Source organism: Scatophagus argus, chromosome 11 (genome assembly GCF_020382885.2).
Source record: "Scatophagus argus isolate fScaArg1 chromosome 11, fScaArg1.pri, whole genome shotgun sequence".
In the NCBI taxonomy this organism is placed as follows: Eukaryota; Metazoa; Chordata; class Actinopteri; family Scatophagidae; genus Scatophagus; species Scatophagus argus.
The window spans coordinates 2,381,744-2,403,730 of NC_058503.1; the positions used below are offsets into that span (position 1 = coordinate 2,381,744).

Here is a 21,987-nt window from a genome sequence, read left to right on the forward strand (position 1 = left end):
GTGCATTACTTTCACATTTGTTAGTTGCAAAGGGAAACATTCATTACCCTTCTCACCATAAACACCAGCTTGTTCAGTAAACTTACTCTTTTAGTGCATTTATGCATAACACTGTCAATGCATCATGTTTATTAGAACTGATGATAGAAGTAGCAAGTGAACCATCTCACTTCAGAGTAGCACATGGGCAGCACTGACCGGGCAGGATGTCTGCATTGAAACAAGAATGCTTTTTATTTGTCATGCTGCTTGTGTCACTGATATTATTTGTGACCAATCGCTGGCAGACGGACTTAACAGGAGAGAGCAGAGAAACGGGGCAGAGAAGAAAATAAAAAAAAATAGGCGGGGAGGTGAGGCACCTGGGTTACTGAGGTTTATGATCACACAATCTTCACGATGGTATTAAGGCGACTGGTGAAACTCCTGTCTTGTACTGAGCTAGCTATAACAGAACATGCTTTATGATTTTGGTAGTTTATTTTGTTTATTTATAACAGTAAAAAGCTGACAGAGCTTGTAAAACGTGCTGCTCATTTATGTGTCCCAGCTGAAACTATGGGCACTACTGGATTATCACCTGTAGAGGTACAAAATGGTATGAGCCAGGACAGGACAGGACAGCCCAGGTTTGTGGCATAGCATGCTAACTTCAGTAGATATTTCTGCAACGCAATACATAGAAGTCTTTGACATAACATCAACACTGTTGTTGATATACTGTTGATAATCTTTAGTTCATTTTTGTGAATACTTTCAACTGCATTTGGATCCATTGCTCCCACATTTTTTTTTAAATTAAAGTAATTAATTACTAATTAAAAACAATGATGCCATCTTGACTAAAACTCCCCAGAAGAAATCTTGTATCTCAATGGGACCTCCCCGGCCAAATAAATAAATAAAAAAACATAGAATCTTTCAAAACACAGACACCCGCAAAGAAAATATTTTGAGTTTCAGTCACAAATTTAGTCGTTGTCACTGAAAACACACACTAAGACAAAAATAGGAATATATGACATTAATTTCCTTGTTCATTGATTTGATAGTTACTGTTGAAAAGTGTAAAGAGATAGGAGAGACACATTTAAGCCTACAGAATGTGGAGTAGGCTTAAATAACGACCCATTTGCAGTTGTTGTTCAGTGAGACAGAAACGGGGAAGAGAGCAAGAGAGGAAGCTGAACACATGGGGAAGCAGAAACACACGCACACACACACAAAGAGTGAGAGAGAGAGAGAGAGAGAGAGAGAGAGGGCTCTAGCATGCGCACATGAGAACTAGAGAGACTGAGAGAGAGAAGGAAGAGAGAGAGGTTGAGGGAGGGCAACAGAGGGAGAAAAAAGGCTTAATTAATTCAGGGTGGATGGGAGGGATGTTGCTGCTGTCCCTTCCGAGGCTTCAGTGCCTCTGTTGTCGTGCTGCATGTAGCTGTGTGATTGTGTGAGCAGAGAGGACGACTCGGCTGTGGCTGCCTGCTTGCTGGGAAGCAGACACCAGTCCAGCCCAGCCACGACTTCACAAGCTGGAGCCCGCTGACCAACTGTATGACCAGCAGAGCCCTTATTAAACAGCTAAACAGGAATGTGACATGGACTATAGTTGGAGCAGCAATGGTCAGAGGTAGGGAAGACTTTCTCTCTGCTAACTCCTCCTGTCCTCTTTCTCCTATTTCTGTCTCGTTCTCTTGCTTCCATGTTGATCATGCTGGTTATTCTTTTTTCTTTATTCTTTTTTTGTAAGCAGTATTGTCTGATCTGTCTCTGCTGTTACTTCCCGCTCTCTGTTTCTTCAGCACATTCTCAGCACTCACATATTTTTCTTTTGACACATCTCACTCATTGTTTCTTGACAAATTTCCTTATCTTTACCGGCCCCAGTTTTGTGTTTGCTTGTGTGCACAAGCGAGCCATAACCTCTTCTCACTCCCAACTTTTTTCTTTTCTTTATTTACTGCATCTGAACCAGAGATTCTGATGGCTTTGTGGTGAGGTTTTTCGATAAATGGAATTGCAACTTGTCTTGTAGTTGAGGAGGTTAGAACAAAACTGGATGTGACGTGTGTTTGGGTGGAGATGGATTAAAAACAAAATGTCTCAGACTTATTCTTCGTCAAGAACCAGCTGACAAACAGACAAACAAATCAAAACAAATATTTGCCTTATGGTGGTTGGACCCGTTGCTATCCACTGACAGTGTCTAGCATCACCTTTCAGAGGCAGGTCACTCTTCTGAGAAAAAAACGAATGCTTTTTTATTTTTTTTTTTTGCAAGGCTAATGTAATGAACTGAAAATATACTCATGTTTCAGCAGTAGGATGATCTTTGTTAGGAGTTGCAAACTGAAGGCCTTCTTTGGATTGTTGAATACTCTATGTGAGCAATTTTAATTGTGTGTATCTGTATTTGCAGCTATTATTTTAATCTTGTGTGCTTAGTTCTAAGAAGGTGAGGGAAGATACGGAAAGGCTTAGATGTTTGTTATGAACTGTAATTCAACTGCTGTCACTTGATATTTTAGTCTTCAATTAAACACTTTTGCTTTTGAGTATATGTTAATGTCACTCCCTTCTAATCCTAGGCCTCTTTGAGAGCGCTGCTTTAGCGTTATAGGGCTGACTTCTTGTCATTAATCTGCAGTCGGCATGCCTAATTACATCTCATCAAGCAATCACCAAATGCAATGGTTATTTATTCCTTGACAGCATCCATTTGGTCGGCGATAAACATTAGGGATCCTCTGTCGCGTCTGTGAAATCGCAACGAGCGAGCAGAGAGGGCACAGCTGAGAGAATCAAGAGAAGAGGATGAACATTGAGAAGAGCGAGTGTAAAGACAGAGGAGGAATAGAGGGTGAAGGGAAAAAGGATCATTTAGCAGCGTTGTGATATGCAGCTCACGTTCTCAGTCCCAAGAAAGAATGTAAGCACCAGTGTGTACAGCATATTGTATTGTATATTACTGAAATCACGTCTCTGGTAGAGGTCAGTAGAGGTCTGTGAAGATGGAGGTGAAAGCTTCCTGATGATGATCCCTGTGCCATCAGACAGTAATTCATCACGTGGATTAAGAGGTGAACAATCGCCTGTCTGAACATGGATCTGTGTGATTAGGACAAGAGCATGCACAGGCCCACTCAAATTGATTCCTTTAATTTTCCGAATAGGACACCCACCCCCCCACAACACCTGCTTTTTGAGCAAGGAAGAAACACTGGTAAATCTCATTCATGTAAAATCAACATTTGAATGAAAACGAAAAACAAGATAATAGATGAGTTTTGGACATAAATATTTAATGCCAAATCCTTAAGCTGAACTGAGTCTTCTGAGTCATTATTGTCACTGACTGAACCAACCTGAACCACCGAAAGGCTGAAAAATCCACAGAAACAATAATGATGTGATGCAGATAGGCAGTTGATGAGCCATTAACCCTTTCAACAGCACTGATGCAGGCCTAGTTTTGTGCTAAACGTAAGAAAACTATTAGAACAGACAGAAGCAACAGACTGAGCTCTTAAAATCCAAGACATAATGACATTGCATTTGCTCATTATGAGAGTTTGCATGGGGATGCAAACATTTAGATTAAATCTACAAAAGCAGATTTTTTTTGGCCACCTGAACGCAGCATAAACAAGTTGTGTACACAAGATGGACATATAATTATCTGTAAAGTTGATGCATAACAAAAAGCAACAAACCACTAGCCAAGTCATTAACCACTTGACATTCTATTCTACTGGTCCAACACCATGTCCTAACTGTATGCGAGTATATGCGTAAGTTATCTTCCTTCCTGTACTTTTTAAACAGAAAACATGTCTTACATGTACATATTCAGATGTTACTTTATCGGGAGTGACATACAATAACCAACAACAAGATTGTTGTAACTGTGAAATAAACAGTGTTGTATGTTGTCCCCTAGGTGGCAGGTAGGTAACCCCAAATGTCAGCAGTACAGATTTAAGATCGTAGAAGATGTAGGCAGTCGGTGATTCATGCTGTTGCGTGCTGTACACACCTACCTCCTGAGTGCTTGATAAAGCCGAACAAATTCATCTCTGTTCGTGAAGAAGTCTCCCCCCAAGTTACTACAAAGATGTCAGTTGTTTAGTGCGTATTCTTGACCAGAAACTTTCAGCTCCCTGGTGCTCCCCGTCTATCCAGCTGCCACCATGTTCAGGTTTATTGTTGTAAAATGAGACAGTACTGAAAACACAACACCTCATCTCAACTTCATGAATCAATCTTTCCTCATCCATGCAGCGCTTTCAAAGCGAGTGACAGGGATGAAACAGAAAAGCCCAGGTCAAACTGCTGCAGCGTCCGCGATCAGTTAGGAAAGTCGAAAAGAAAACAATGGAATCAGTCTGATTTCGCATGCAGTTAAGTAAGCAAGTTACCTACCACAATAAAATCAGTCTCTCCCTGCAGTGTGTTGTGCGACTTAGTAGGAGCAATTTGGTTATTGGCAAAGAGTCAATGATTATGGGAAATAATCATTAAAGTAAAATCAGTGTATGCTTTATACACATAAACATCGGGGCACCACCCTGTTACCAGGGACCAATAGCCAAATTAATTAATGGGAAAACAGTCTCTTAAAATTGTGAAGGATGAATCCGAGCACTGGCTGTCATGAATTCAGCTGGTATTACAAGTACATACACAATAACCACAGACAACGACAGGTTAAACTATAACAGGATTTATTAAACGGCAACAACCATCCATAGATAAGTATCACTTTATAATAAACACTATTATAATCTAAGTTTTATCAACACACATTAACTATTAACTAAAGATAACACAGGTACAGCAACAAGAGTATATCTATATACAGGAGTGTGTGTGTGTGTGTGTGGGTGTGTGTGAGAGAGACAGATGACAACAAAAGTATGGAGGCTAACAAGCTAGCCAGGTAGCGGCTAACAAGCTAGTGGCTAAAAACAAACAAAATGGCGGTTAGCAAGCTAGCCAGAGGGTGGCTAACAAGCTACAGGCTAAAAACAAACAAGATGGCGGTTAGCAAGCTAGCCAGAGGGTGGCTAACAAGCTACAGGCTAAAAACAAACAAAATGGCGATTAGCAAGATAGCAGCTAACAACAAGCTAGTAGCTGACTACAATTACGATGGCGGATGGCCACGTGAGTGGAGGAACTACAACCAGAATGGTGGAGGACCACATGAGGAGGGGTCAGCACACCAGGATGAACAACCACATAAAGAATGACTCAGCAAACAAAACTAGTCACACGCATGTGATGACTCAGCAAAACCCAAAATGACTACGGAAGAATACGCCGGCCGTATTACTCAGAGCCAAGATGGAGACAACCAACGTGATGTTGCTTGAATGGTCACAGAAGAGAACAACGGGCGGAAGCCTTTGAGCGCCACGTACCCCTTGGTTACGGTTCGTGATCGCGTGCTCGGACTTTCGCCTCACCGTTCAGAAAGAAGAGTGTGAGGAAAGATAGAAATGAAAATACAAGAAACACAACCCAATAAAATAATCCACTCTAATTCTTTAGAGACTCGCGTGTCACCACACAATAGCGGAGTCAGTAAACCGGAGCTTATCTGCTCAGCTATTGGTCCTTTAACTGGTGACGCGCGGTCTCGCTGAAACGGCGGAAATGACCGACCGGAAACTAAAATCAATGAATGCAGCACTTAAAAGTTACAGAAATCATGTGTAAACAACCCTACGTTACACTATCTCTGCCCAGACATAAGCCTCTTACGTTGCGTTGCTCCGATCATTCGGAGTTTGAAATAATGATCCGCTTAAACGTTCGCAGCGTCGTCCTCGGCGGGATGCTGGCGGTCCGTTATTCTGATGATGCGGAGTGTTGATCTCTCGGCGGCAGCGGAGAAAATCACCGGTGAAAAAGTTAACAAACTTTGTTTCGTCCTTAACAAAGTCGGCGCGCGGCTCGTTAACGTGCGATCAGCTGATTGCCCAGCGATCCACGTCGGTAAAAGGAAAAAAGGAAAAGTTACAGGAAAAATACAGCAGTCTGTTTCTCGGCCTGCGAGTTGCAGAACTGTGACCCGGGATCTAAAATGATGTTAATCAAAACGTTTGATTGTTGCTCCCTTTTGGCGGTTTGGACATTTGGAGAGCCTGGAGAAGCTCTCACTGTCACAGCACGCACGGGAAAAAAAAGCGAAGGCTGATGGTCGCAGTGACCTTTTATTACCTGAGTGACGTCACCGTAGATTCCTTAGGGATGGCTGGCACACAGCCAATGTCTGTGCTCGTTCGGGGTTCGAACTCAGGAATTTATGACTAGGCGTACGCCATAAAATAGATTTCTAACGGTTAGTCACTCTAAGTCAGGCTTTATGGGTCACATGTAGGCCTCTCTATTGTTCTCCAGAGCACATGACCAGAGATCCCAACATCCCCCCTTTGGTCTGAAGAATGGGGTAGGGGCCACGGTCTTTAGAGCAACATTATCTGAGGTCGAATGGTCCATGTGCGCTGAAGGTGGTCATCCTTCTGGCTTCCTTCCTGTTGGCTGATGAGCAGACACAGTGATCAACAGTTCAAGGTTCACAGTTCATTGAGGCTTTAGCTCAGAGTTCATTGAGGCTTTAATTCAGAGTTCATTGAGGCTTTAATGTCTGGACAGAGTTGAGGCACAGTCTGGGCAGATATGAATAATGAGCTAACTAACTCCACTATGATTAATTGGCATTTCAACAACACATTTAACACAATTTTAAAAAGAGCATAGCTCAATGTAGGTACCCAAGGAAAGAAAGAGAGGGGAAAGAAGAGGAGGAGTGTCAGTGAATTGGCTATGTATTCTAATGTAGCCAGCAGCTTAGTGGCTGTATCATGCCGGTCGTCGGCTAATGGGGCTTTGTGGTGACTGTATTCACCAACCATAGGTGGCCAATTCACTCTGCGAGGATCTCACTTTCCTCTGTTCTTGCAGACATGGTATCCTGGCATTTTGCTAGGGTGAGTCAACTCTCAAACCACAGAGATCATCCACATCTCTAATAAATGGCTGCTGGGGCAGACCCAGTCGATATTCCTGGTTCAGGTACATGTGTTAAGGGTCAAAATACAATGAGGAGTCTCCCTCATGATACACCAATATAAATGACATACGTGTGTATTGTCTTGCCAAAACCAACATTCAAAACAGACTTCAGTTGCTCATTCTGCCATTCTATGATAATTATGATTCCAACAGAGCCTAGCTCTAATTTCTAGAGGTCTATGATAATGATAAGGAGGGATTTATTACCTTCAGTATATTTAGGGACTGGTTCAATCTAACTGACTTGAAGATTAGAACATGAAAGGTGACCCCCCTTTCCCTGAATTTGTGCTTGATTCAGAGGATGGTTAGTTAAAGATGACAGCAGGTAAGGCACCCTTGAATTTAACCTCTGGTGTCGTTGTTCATGGATGTCCAATATGCAACCTGCTGAAGTGTCTGGAGAGTGGCTTTGTAACCATGGTGACCACCACAGGTGAGTCAGGGCGTGTGTTAGCATCAGCCCCCCCCCTCCCCGTGGCTGGTCGGGTTAATCTATCCTATACAGCTGGTGATGCTATAAGAAAATCAAAAGGGGAAATATATATATATAAGGAAAAAACAAAAGCAGTTAAAGGAACAGGGTTTCTGGTGTTAGGAGTATGTTTGGGCGACTAGGCGGCCTGAGTGGTCGATCTGAACGTCTCCGCCACACACTTCCTTATAAGCTCTTTTAAACTTTCCTTTTGGAAGTCTTCCCCTTTAAATGGAAGTGGGGCTTTGCCACCATACCTCCTACCCTGTTTGGAGTTGGGTTTAAACCTGACCTTTCTGTCTGGCTGGCAAGTGTCTTTTGCCGGTGGGCTCAGGTTTCGTGACCAGTTAGGACTGTTGGTCCTCTGACTGGGGTGTCCACCCTGTGGGCGGAGTGATTGGTATGCTGGGGGACCTGGTCCCGTTTGCATCTGGGCACGAGGCATCTTGCTGCCTTCCAGTGCCACCTCTGCAGTGGCGGACGACTGGATCTCCAGTACCCTGGCACTGCTGTCAGCTGTCCTACTTGGGCGTACTCGTGTTTCCCATGCCAGCTGCGCGTACCGCCTCATCTCCTGCATATTGAGGTTGTTAGTGCGGCAGTGCATGGTCACGTCGTAGCGTACGCTCTCGTGCAGGTTATGGAGGAAGAGAGATTTGAAAGCATGCTCTTCCTCTAATCCAGGCGCATTACGCCCTTGGAAATATGCTGCTCTGAGACGCCTGTAATACTCCCAGGGAGGCTCAAGTTTCTTCTGCGTGATAGCAAAAGCATCAAGAGTTGCGGAAGCATGGTCTGTGTAGTGGGAGTATTCTTCCCGCAGGGCTTGGCAGAGCGCTGAGTAATGGTCTCTGGTTCTTGGTGGGAGAGTCTCCATGAAGACACGGACACTCCTGGAGGTGGTTTTCCAGATCAAGCGAAGTTTCTCCCGGGCAGATGCATGGGGAAGATCAAGGAGACAGCGATCTACCTCCCTCAAGTAGTCATCGATGGATGACTCCTGGTTCCTGGGGTCAAAGCTCTCTATGTCTCTTGCAAGAGATTCAAGCTGACGTATGCGCAGACCCTGTTGGTAGTAGGTGCTGGCGTCATCAGAGTCGTCTGAGGATTCTGGATTCCTCAAGTCCTGGTGGGAAAGACCATGACTCCTCCTTCGCTGCGGAGAAGAGGTTTGGTCAAGGTGAGGGCGTGAGCGGCGCCCTAGATATGGCATGTTGGCCGGTGTGGGGCCAAAATCCCTGTTGTCTCTCAAGGAGTATGGCTGATGTCCACCTTTCTCCAGGGAGGTTCTTCCTTTGGCAAAGTCAGGTATGGAGCGCTGGAGAGCTGATGAAGTTGCACTTCTTGTGCCTGAGGCATTCCCATGCCTATGGTGGACCAGTGGAGGAGTGTACTGGTCAAGAATGATCATGTCGGGCATCTCAGTAGGGGCTGCTACCTCTCCACTAACTGTCCTCAGATCAGTGGGTGTGGCTCGAACTGTCTGTCGAGCACCCTCAAGCTCCTGACATGTGGCGGCTATCCGTGCGCGGGATGCCTGTCGTTCAGCCCGCAGCTTGTCCTCCATGGTATCCGCCGTTCGCGTTTTCACCATCTCTTCTGGGACAGGGGCTGCATCTGGGTCAGAACCAATATCAGACGGATCAGGGATCAAGGCTGCTTTCACCTGATCCTCCGTCGTTTGGAGCTGCAAATTTAAATAAGGACAATCCTGCTGGATGGTCTCATTTTCCTCCTTAACTTCACTCAGCTGATCCCTAAGGTCCTTAACCTCTTGCTGTAGGATCAAGTTTTTGTGTTGCTCAGCATGATAGCCGGTCTGCAACACTGTAATCTGCTCCATATACTCTGCAGCTTGTAACTGGGCTTTACGGTGATAAAGCATTGTTACCTGACTGAGCATCTGAGAAATGAGGGACAAGTGACAAGTGACCACTTCCTGTATTTTCTTATCACAGGTGCTAGCGTTGTAGCTGTTCAGGTCACTCATGCCATTAACTGCCAATTTCACGAGGCCAGTGACTGTGGCCTGCATGTCCAGGTCATCTGCCTCTTGGGAGCCTCTAGCTCCTGGGGTGTGGGAATCCCTACTGCTCATTTTGTCTTTCCACTGAACAGACAAAACAAAAATCACAAAACTGCTACGCTGAGCAAGTTTAAGTTGCACAGGTGGGCTTCAACCTGTGGCTTACAAACCTACAAAAATCAACAATGTGCTGGGCTAACTATGGCTGCTAAGTAGTTGTAACTGAGGTTACACAGTAGCACTATACCTTATGCTAAAGGAGCTAGTGCACGTCAAAACAGGACTCACAGAACCAGGAAAGCAAGAGAACACGGCCTGTGTTCTGCCACTTAACCTAGGTAATCCACTGTCCAATCTATGGCACCTCTTAGTGCAATCACAACACAACACAACCAATACTCTTAGTACCCGTAATTAATAGTTAACAATTAAAAATGCAGGGGACGGCTTCTTCACTCTAATTCTGAGAAAAGAGGAGAATAAGGAGAATAATAAAACAACACAAAAGAAAAGAAATTCTCTAAACCGTCAGCAGCAGGTTACTGTGGTGATACTGTAACACAGCTGGAATTAGACAAACTCACCTGGGACCCCAATTATGTTGGTGGACCCATGGAAAGTTTGGTTTTGCCTTTTTTGTTATTGTGTTTATACTATAACACAGCTAGAATAAGACAGCCTCACACGGGGCACCAATGATGTTGTGCGACTTAGTAGGAGCAATTTGGTTATTGGCAAAGAGTCAATGATTATGGGAAATAATCATTAAAGTAAAATCAGTGTATGCTTTATACACATAAACATCGGGGCACCACCCTGTTACCAGGGACCAATAGCCAAATTAATTAATGGGAAAACAGTCTCTTAAAATTGTGAAGGATGAATCCGAGCACTGGCTGTCATGAATTCAGCTGGTATTACAAGTACATACACAATAACCACAGACAACGACAGGTTAAACTATAACAGGATTTATTAAACGGCAACAACCATCCATAGATAAGTATCACTTTATAATAAACACTATTATAATCTAAGTTTTATCAACACACATTAACTATTAACTAAAGATAACACAGGTACAGCAACAAGAGTATATCTATATACAGGAGTGTGTGTGTGTGTGTGTGTGGGTGTGTGTGAGAGAGACAGATGACAACAAAAGTATGGAGGCTAACAAGCTAGCCAGGTAGCGGCTAACAAGCTAGTGGCTAAAAACAAACAAAATGGCGGTTAGCAAGCTAGCCAGAGGGTGGCTAACAAGCTACAGGCTAAAAACAAACAAGATGGCGGTTAGCAAGCTAGCCAGAGGGTGGCTAACAAGCTACAGGCTAAAAACAAACAAAATGGCGATTAGCAAGATAGCAGCTAACAACAAGCTAGTAGCTGACTACAATTACGATGGCGGATGGCCACGTGAGTGGAGGAACTACAACCAGAATGGTGGAGGACCACATGAGGAGGGGTCAGCACACCAGGATGAACAACCACATAAAGAATGACTCAGCAAACAAAACTAGTCACACGCATGTGATGACTCAGCAAAACCCAAAATGACTACGGAAGAATACGCCGGCCGTATTACTCAGAGCCAAGATGGAGACAACCAACGTGATGTTGCTTGAATGGTCACAGAAGAGAACAACGGGCGGAAGCCTTTGAGCGCCACGTACCCCTTGGTTACGGTTCGTGATCGCGTGCTCGGACTTTCGCCTCACCGTTCAGAAAGAAGAGTGTGAGGAAAGATAGAAATGAAAATACAAGAAACACAACCCAATAAAATAATCCACTCTAATTCTTTAGAAACTCGCGTGTCACCACACAATAGCGGAGTCAGTAAACCGGAGCTTATCTGCTCAGCTATTGGTCCTTTAACTGGTGACGCGCGGTCTCGCTGAAACGGCGGAAATGACCGACCGGAAACTAAAATCAATGAATGCAGCACTTAAAAGTTACAGAAATCATGTGTAAACAACCCTACGTTACACTATCTCTGCCCAGACATAAGCCTCTTACGTTGCGTTGCTCCGATCATTCGGAGTTTGAAATAATGATCCGCTTAAACGTTCGCAGCGTCGTCCTCGGCGGGATGCTGGCGGTCCGTTATTCTGATGATGCGGAGTGTTGATCTCTCGGCGGCAGCGGAGAAAATCACCGGTGAAAAAGTTAACAAACTTTGTTTCGTCCTTAACAAAGTCGGCGCGCGGCTCGTTAACGTGCGATCAGCTGATTGCCCAGCGATCCACGTCGGTAAAAGGAAAAAAGGAAAAGTTACAGGAAAAATACAGCAGTCTGTTTCTCGGCCTGCGAGTTGCAGAACTGTGACCCGGGATCTAAAATGATGTTAATCAAAACGTTTGATTGTTGCTCCCTTTTGGCGGTTTGGACATTTGGAGAGCCTGGAGAAGCTCTCACTGTCACAGCACGCACGGGAAAAAAAAGCGAAGGCTGATGGTCGCAGTGACCTTTTATTACCTGAGTGACGTCACCGTAGATTCCTTAGGGATGGCTGACACACAGCCAATGTCTGTGCTCGTTCGGGGTTCGAACTCAGGAATTTATGACTAGGCGTACGCCATAAAATAGATTTCTAACGGTTAGTCACTCTAAGTCAGGCTTTATGGGTCACATGTAGGCCTCTCTATTGTTCTCCAGAGCACATGACCAGAGATCCCAACAAGTGTGACGAATGAGCTGTTCTAGCTGTTCTGTTCTATCCTATACACCCAGTGCAAGGCAAATGTTAGACTGACAATTAGTTTCTTTTTCAGCGTGCAATATACTACTTGCCTTCATGATCTGATCTTTGTTTAAGTTTCTCTATTACCAGGTAGGTTTATTCATTTATTTGGTGTGGCAGCCTGCCTGTTAAAACCTTACCGTGAGATCTTGTCATCTAGGACCAATATATTATCTGACATCAAAATTTGATGAAAATGATATACAATATATCTCTGGATCGCTGTGCGCTGACTCTGACTTTCTTTTTGTCCAAATGGATAGTGTTGTGTCGGTAAAGGCTCTAGTGTGCCCTTTCAGAGACTTTGTAAAACAGCTTTGAACAGTGTCTTTTTGTAATATCAATCTATAATGATAATTTCAAGAGTTGGAGGGATATGTTCTGTAACTGTCTTCCGTGATGCTATGGTGACCATTTACTTACAATTGAATGTTTTATTATACATATAGCTTAGATACCATTTCATTTGGTTTTCGCAACCCAGATCCTCAGGTGGAGTGGTTGTTCTCAAATGTTGAGAAGGTGCTGTGCACGCAAACTGAGGAAGCTGCTGCAGTGGAGTTGGCACTAAGGTTAGCCAGGTGACCTTGCTATGTAGCAGGGAGAGAAATGCCTGGGATCTGGAAACTGATGGCGGTTTTGGAAGAGTATATGTAGTAGCTAACTTCACTGAAAGTGAAAAGCATGTCATGGTCAGTCAGTGATGATAATGGGGTTTTTGTATAGACCAGTCAGGCAGCAGCACCATTGAATGGGGGACCCCACCTGATGTACCGGTCTGGACATAATTTTATTGTATGTATTTTTTATTTATTCATTGGTTTGTTTGTTTGTCACATTCAATGTTTACAATAGCATGACTTTTGGGAAGTCGGGGAGAGCACAAAAGTTAATTTAGACAATTTGGATCTGGGGGTCTGTGAGGATTAACTTGCTCTTGGCGTGAGCCTCAAGTGGACATTTGAGGAACTGGAGTTTTTGGCAACTCACTTTTAGCCCTGGATGTTGCCACCTGCTTACAACATGCCTGGAAAGGATCTTTAAGATTAAGACAAATCAGTCAAGGTGTCAGTGTGTTCTACTGTGTTCTATTGCAAAGCCATTGCAAAGGAAAAGGTTTCTGCTATGTGGATTTAGGCCTTGAGAAGGAGTTGTTTATGTTTCACACATAATCGCATATAATATAGATAACACTGTCATAGGCAAGAAAAAGAGCATGTAAATCTATTATTTCAAACTGGCATTCCTCTTTAAAAACAGTACAATGAGTTGTTGTTTATAGCTTGGCCTTTCCATTTCCCTCTGCATTTTTCACACAATCCCCCAGTTGCCATGACACCTCAACCTTCCATAAATACTCCTGATATTTGTGAGGCTACATCCCCAGTAGGTTAGACAACAGAAAGTCGCAGGCCTGTGTGAGCCCAGCTTACAGCAGAGCTAATTGCAGTTTAATCCACAGTGTTCCTCAGATAGTTTGAGTGTCAGCTACAGTGCCATTTCCAAGCCTAGGGTCTGCTTATCGTTAGCTACAGTGGATCACGGCACATCATTGTTCTTTTTTTTTTTTATCTTTGTAAACTCGAGAGAGCACACCTGCTGTAGGCAAATAACTGTCCGGTAGAACTTGAGTCGATGAATCACGATGCTGCGGAAGATCTGACGTTCATCACCCTGTCCTCTGCTGCTGGTGCAAGCTGTGAAAACAGAGGTGTAAAGTGACATGATTCATTCTCCTGAGATGGAAAGAACCAGTCGCAGAAAAGATCACTTTTTCAAAAAGAAATAAGTGGAAACAGTGAGTTCTGATAACAGTGACATAGAAAAGTAGAACGTAGAAATGTGTGTGATTTGGTTTGTGTGGTATGTGTGTCTTGTCATGTTGTGACAAGGGATTAACAGCACTCCTTTTATGGGTAAAGATGAAGCAGTCTACTGCCCTAAGGTTAAGCGTGCCCCCATGTCGTTGATTCTATGAAACAATATTAGTCTCTCAATTTGTGCTGAACTGCTTCTTTGCCCTGTGCACTTTGATGCCTCCTACTGAAAAACTCATAAAAAGGACAGCATCCAGAGCAAAACATCAAAAAGTAATCCGCTTCAGCAGAAAGGTTTTCCACTGGTGGGGGGAGTGGTTAGTTTTGGGACTAAATGATTCTCTCTGAAAAAAAAAGTCTTCATTTAGAAGTGACACTTCCACTGTATTGTTGTTTTTATTTTGCTAATTTTGCTGATTTCCTCTGTTGGCCCAGTGTATGCTCTACAGCCATGTGCAACCATTGTTTGAAATCACCAGCTGCTTCTTTGTCGGCAAGAAGTTTTACTGATTGATACTGTTTATGTCTTTATTAATGTGCCATAAAGGAAGTATAAAAATGAAGAAAGTATAAATACACAATAACGCAATAATACAACACAAGACCTACAAAAGACACAACTATCTTTCACAATAAAACTCCTATTTATAGCAATAAGGCTAACACAATTCACAATTTATCCTTATTTTTCTGCAAACTGTTGCTAAAATAGCTATACTCATTTTTTTTTCAAATTATTTTGTTTCCCTTTGCAACTTTTTGTTTGCATTAATTCTTCAATTAAACCACATTATTTGCACTCTAGATTCTGCACTTTGAAATCTGCTTTACTTACTTTACTTATTCATCTCTTTTATGCTTTTATCTATATAAATGAAAGTCAAATACAGTGCTAAAATTAAAATACAACACAGCTTTCTCCTTTTTTGGGAACAAAGAGAAATCTGACAGTGCTGTCCACTGCACACACACTGGAAAAAAAAAGTCCACACTGCTGAACTGGTGATGCCTGGTTAGCTGGCAGTGAGATGAGAGGGCTTGATAAAGGCATAAAATTCAACTGTGCCAGCCAATCAAGCTGCAGCACAGGCGACTTTCACAGCTGTGTGTGCAACCAGGAAATACCAAAGTGAGACTAATGATGATCGTGTTGTAGATGATAATCTAAACTGGCGGGGCAGGAGTATCTTGAGTTTAGTTTAGTTTAATTTAGTTAATACAAATTGGTTGAATACAGTAGACCTGCGGAGAAAGTATACAAACTTTGTCCATTCCCTCCATGTGACAACACTATGGTTCAGATTTGGTTAGGCTTAGGCATTTGGGACAGGGTTAGGGAAAGGTCATAGTTTGGGTTTAATCTACTATCTACTAATGACTGATGGTGCAGACAGTCTCTTTATCGCCTCTGGCCTGAGGTGGACATTTTTAAAGATGGGTCAGTGTGAAAAACATAAGCATCTTTTGCGTCCAATCCCAAAGAGTTGTATAGTAATTGATACTTGAAGAACCAATTTGGGCTCAAAGTGTTACACTTTTTCTAATGTAATGAAATATAAAGCTTCAACAGTATTGCTAGTCTTCAGGAGACAAGAAATATGTGGATGGATGGACCTAGTTCCACTCATACACTCTGATCTAGTAAGTCCATGAGAGCTCAGGACTGAGCCCCTGGGAATTCTGTGAGTGTTTGAGGGATCTCTGGTTGTTTCTGAGCACTTTGCACACACTTTCATGAGCTCTTGATAACTTGATATGTGTGCGTATGTTCATGTATACGCGCATTTTTCTTTTCAATTGCACACATGCTGCTAACCAGCATTATGCAGCCTATTTGTTTAATGTCGGTATGATGGTGACACTCATATATGCTAATTTGGCCCATAAGCATGTCTGAATGTTTAAAACAACTCCTGGACAAACCTTGGTCATGGTGTTTCCTTGGCATTCTGACTGGTTTAGCGTTCTTTGTAGTTTGTCAATCATATCACACCTCATAATAGCCTTTCTGCATTGTTTGAGTGCTGGGAGCATTTTCTTAAGCATCCTAGACCACTATAAAGAGCTTAATGAGCCATTAGAGACTCTCTGAACAAAGCAGAGAGAACCTGCCATGGGATCCAGGTGATTGAAGTGATTCAAGTGCTTCAGTGACTAATCCTGAAGAATTGGCCCTCTTTTGGTCTCAAGGGTGAAAGAATTAAAACCTTAGCCCACACACACTTGAGCTGTTTGATTTCCTCATTTTACAGAAAGCTGTGGATGTGCAGGAAGAGATGTGAGGATTTCATCCTCACACACAAACACATCTGTACACAGGGAAAGCAATGCAAAGCAGACAGGTGTTTTATAGTCAGGAACCATGCTGTCAGAGTCATAATGAGTGCACTGACACAAATAATGCTTGTAAGTATGGATTCCGCATGTGTGATTTCACTGTATGGAAAAATTCAGCTGACATGAAGAAAGAGTTCAAAGCCAGAGCGTTCAGAACATGTCAGGTCTTGTTAAATCAGAATCAGAATCAGAATCAGAATTCCTTTATTTATCCCTGAAGGGAAATTCTTATGAGCACGGCTTTGTTTTGAGTTGGAAGCTGTCTTGTTGCTGTGTTCAGGTCTCTGTGTCATACCCAGGGGGTTGCAGTTGTCATTGTTGAACACTAGGAGTGTGCTTTGACCGTGTGTTATTTTGAACACTTGGGCTTGTTTATCCCCATGAGACAATTAGTGTACTTGAATCATCTGTGAGAAATTTCTCACTGCATTAAATTTCAGATGACTCAACCTTGAACGTATCATCTTTCACCTCTGCGTCAGCGCTCACAAGGCTGCGAAATGGTAGCATCTTCTGTTATGAGTGTGAAACGGGCTAAGTATGCTTCCCCATTCTAAACATTGACATATAAGATTGGTTTCATAGGCATGATTAAAGCCTAAAGGCCTTTGCTGAAGTCTAACATACAGTTGAGCTGTTATGTCAGTGCAGAGTTGAGGTTTTAGTCTTGTAAGAACAGGAGAACTTGCACCCAAAGCACTGACGATAAATTTGAGTTTCAGTTAACAAAAACATAACAGTAGAAGCCAGCACATAATGCAGGTAGGGCTTGAATTTTTGATTTCTAGAGTTGTTCAGTAAGCTACCGGCCCAGTTATAGCTGAAGGGCTATATTTAGCAAGTGCATGGATCATGGAGATTATCTCAGTCCTGAAAATGACTCATGTTTGACACAGAAAAGCTGCTGTTGGTATCCATTTAATCATATGGTCACACAGGCCCATGGCTTCCTGCCGCAGATATGTCCACAGTGGGTGAAAAAGGCTTTGCTGCCAGAGTATGTGTGTCGAGAGCGCCACTGCTGCTATCAGGGCTTTCACACTCTCTTCCTGTAGAGAGGGCCTGCCTAGCCCACAGCATCCTGCTAAACACTTAACAGAGGAATGTCAGTTAGAAGCAACCTGTGTGGCATTTTGCTTACAGTTTTATACTAAAGCCCACCACCAACTTATATATGAAACCGCTGGCATCAAGTTCTGTGGACCATCGTGAGAAACTGGGTCATGATTTCTGGAAAGAGACATCTCTGCTGACTTTTTTAAGATGTATTTTTTCGTGTTTATGCCATGTAGAGCCGTTGTAATTAAGTGAAGGCAAACATCTCTGCAGGTGCTATCTTGAAAACAACAACAACGAAACCCCTCACATCAAAACAATCTAGATGCTTAAATAGCACTACAGGTAAGAGAAATATGTATTTCGGATTGTGAGATGAACTGCCCCTTTAAGCTGGACTTGTGATTCTGATGGCTGGACTGAGTCTGGGTCAGTCTCCATCTTTTCCTAATGTGAACATAATTATGTCAGAGCTCCAGTGTCTGTTTACATCCCTCCTCTTCATGTTTTCACTGTAATCATCATCAGTATCCTACTTTGGCAGGGCTGCTTTCTCCACATGCTTTTATGCATTGGAACACCTCTTGGTAGTGAATGGCAGACACAAATAATGTGTACACCCATTCAAAGATGATACCTTTGTTATTTTGTCATTTTTTTTCAGAATGAAACAGGTGCTTTAATGAACATAATGTACAACGGGGGTGTAAACATCTCCCTCCTTTCTCCATCCCTTTCTTTCTTAGTACCAAGAGGCTCTGACACCAACCAAACCACAGCACTGAGGCAGCAGATCATACAACTGACTTTCCCTTTGGTCGGGTCTATTTTCACTCATATATTATGAGGAACGAATATAAAAACTGGAGAGACACCTTATTAACTAATCCTAACTCTGTATTTAGGAAACACTTATGAAAACAAAATATGACAAAGAGTAACGAAAGCAGACTTATTTATCATGACGTGGATGAAGTGACTTGTATTTGCCCACTGAAGCTCCAACTTTGAAGATAGGAAAATGGTGATGTTGACAAAAAAACCCCAAACAAACAAAAAAACATCTGTGAGCAGTAGTGAGAAGACCCACAAATTGTTACATAAATGAACACTAAATTCCATATTTCAGTGTGACAGATAAACCCGTGAATCGTTCTTTTTATGCAGTGAATTGTTCTTTTTACACTTATCTTCATGAATGGATTAAACAAACAACTTGATAAAAGGTGCTGGCTGTTTCTTCCCAGTATTGATCTTCATTTTATTGAAGATCACTTAGTTAAAATTAGTTCAAAGCATACAAACACATACTGAGGACACGTGTATAGAAGTGTCCCATATCATAAAGTGACATCTGGTCATAGTGTCTGTAGTGATTGTGGTCTCTCTCAATCTCTTTGTCTGTCACTGTGCTGCTCTTTGTCGTGCACTCCGGTGACGTCATAGTTGCTGGGCAACCTCGTGAGCAAAACAGAATCCCTCTCTGCACAGAGGGGAGGCCCCTTACGCTCTCTGTCTCTGTCACACAACAAGACACACACTCACAATATGTAAGTGTATGTACATGTACCTACATCATGTGTGCAGGCCGCCTTCCATGTAGTGCCGGAGTGAAGACACTAGCTGATAAAGGAGTGTGAAAGAATATTAAGTGGGAAAGTAAAAACACTGCTTCACAAAAAAGAAAATGGATGATGTAAAGTATAAGGCTGACATTCTATATTTTTTTTTTTTACTGTCAAGAAAAGACCAAAAGCGATAATGAATTGATCCTAACGTACTAACAGGCACTGCCACTGCAGACATTATCTAGCTTTTCCTTCTGTTTCATAGATCTCCATGCTTAAATGTTAAAGACACATAGATGAGTCCAGAGGCACAGGTTCCTTTGAGGACACGGGGTGTCACGAGCAGACTTAATATATGACTGTGCAACTAAAAAGAAACACTTTCAGAGTATTGTATACATGAGATTGTTTCCAATATTTTTTCTATGTTTAAATCTTGACTGCTTTTAGACAAGCAATTAAATTTATATTTGTTTTTGTTTCAGTCTCGTATATTATTAGAATTTATGTGATGAAGGCCTTGAAACTGTGTCAGTTTAGTCATTAATGGTGGTAAACAGAATTTGCAGACAAAAAAATTTAAACAATTTACTGAATTAATTAATAATGTATAAAATATATAAAATCATATATATATATATAAAATAATTTTGAGCCTTTTTGGATATTTTTAACAGCCATTATTTCGAACAACATTACTGCTGTGAATGAGTAATACTGCTGACATGCCCTTTCATTAGAATGAAGATGGCACATGAGCCTTAAATACTCCCTAGTACACTTACAGTATATTACTGTGTGGCTGAAAATAGTCCATAGAAAATGGACTGCTAACTACAGGCCTCAGTAATACTTACTAAAAATACAAACTTCATTCCTAAAAATCAGGGACGTTGTTTAAAACGTAAGATCAAATATTCTGAAATAAATGAAAATATGCTAAACTGATGAACTTTATTACCAAAATAAATACATAATTAGTAATAATTAGTAAATTACCACATTTCATTTTCTTTAAGTCTTCTTTATGTTGTCCGGCTCTTGTAATTGTGTATTGTAAATGTGGTCAATGTTTGTCGGTTTAGGAAAGTCCCTCATTTTCTTTCAGTTCTGATTGTTCTTTACTGTTTATGTTAGATTGAAAAACATCACAGAGAAGGAACATTTATTTGTTACTGAACCCAGAACAAGATCAGTAGCAATAATGTTTTGTTCATGGCACCTATAAATGGTAAATTAAATCTCGACCAATCTAAAAGTAAGGAAACATTCAGAAAATAGTCAAAAATGAGGACAATTTAATCTGTTACGTTAAACATATTAGACACAATATATACTGGACACAACAGTCTCCAGCATTGTTAACATTAGTAACTGATGCCCGTTTTTATAAAATTACATTTGATTATGAAGACATGACATTTCAGTGTAAATTATGTCAGTATGTAATATAAATGTGTACTGTAGCAGCTGAGCCTAAAAAACACTGAAGTGCTCTCTATAGCAACATTCAGCAGTGTCTATTGAAATAACAGAATCTGACTTTTGCTTCTTGTCTTTGAAGGAATATTAATTGCTCACTGTTTATGTTCTTCAGCATGTGGTGTACAAGATTCCAAAACCATTGTGCATAAATCTCCGAACAGTCAAACATTTCACAAATACAACAACACAGCGTCTCTGTCCAACGGCTCCTTTCCCCTGAGCGAGAATTCCTACCCATACAGTAAGTGACCCAAAGCACAAAGGTGACACCTACGGGACCAATGTGGTGTCCTACACACACTTAGATCTAGAAATGACCCCTATGTGTGAACTAATAGAGTAATAATATTTAGTTTAATACCCTGCTAGCACTTTTGGTGTCAACAAGCCATGGTTGCACACTGAAATGACCATCCCCAGTTTTTATCATGTTGATGTATGTTCAAGTGTTTTCTGATATGTTTGGTTTTAATTACTGATGTTACGTTAAAAAAAGGAGGGTGAAACTTCATGATAGCCACCTCCACCACAGCGCCACCAACCAGTCACTATCGTGCAGAACAAGCGCTTGTATCTGAGGACATTTGTACAATGGGACAAACTAGTGATGTGTCATCTATGTTTATATATGTCTTACAACTGATGGAAGAAACAATGGCAGTTAGTGGGGGTTGCTCTACCAACCAATCAGTGCCAGAATTAGCCACAGACAACAACTTAAGCATAAAGAGACTTCTCAAAACTGCTGGTTTAAGTCATTTCATTTCATTTTTAAAAACAAATAGATGAATAAGAGAACTATAGAATAATGCCAAACTTATCCTCTAAAAAGCAAATGTTCTAACAATGCATTGTAGAGAGCTGTATTGTGATGGCAGTTCATGTCAATGTGCCGTGCATGCCTTTTCTATTCTATGTCTCCTCTATGCAAACTGTTTTCACTGAATCTGACCACAGTCAAATGCTCATCTGATCTCACATAGGCTAACAAGCTACTGAACGGGTGAAAGGAAATATTTAAAAATAGACTGACTCTGTTCTCTAAATGACTCAAGTCTTCTCAGTTTATTTTATTGTAGTTTTTGATTCTTACAAAAAAAAAATAAAGCTTTAAAATTTCCATATTCATACTTTTTATCTGAATTTTTTTAAAAGTAATTTCCTCTTAGTACTCTATACCATATTAATTAAGAAAAAAATCAGCAAAGTATCTAATGGCATTGTTTGTTAAGCATATTATTTCTCTGCAGAAAATCCCACACATCACCAAAGCAGTAGCTAGAAACTTAAGTGCGATGCTTTTATCAGCAGAGAACCATTTCTAAAAACAAACTATTGTTATTCCCTTAGAAGTGTGAATTTATCAGTGTTTATCTTTTGTCTCCGGGAAGTGGCATCAATAAATA

General features: G+C 41.7%; 1 protein-coding gene across 10 annotated transcripts in view; it reads left to right on the forward strand.

The window, feature by feature from the left end:
- The first annotated feature begins 1,287 nt into the window (after positions 1-1,287).
- LOC124066619 (diacylglycerol kinase beta) overlaps positions 1,288-21,987 on the forward strand; it is a 109,528-nt gene continuing 88,828 nt past the window's right edge. For 4 of the 10 annotated variants that reach the window (XM_046403160.1, XM_046403159.1, XM_046403165.1 and 1 more), the window contains exon 1: positions 1,288-1,627. The gene's annotated coding sequence lies outside the window, so the exon portion shown is untranslated. Of the gene's footprint in view, positions 1,628-14,982; positions 18,346-20,693; positions 20,823-21,987 lie in introns of those variants that run through there. The other 6 variants (XM_046403167.1, XM_046403169.1, XM_046403168.1 and 3 more) reach the window with 3 other exon arrangements.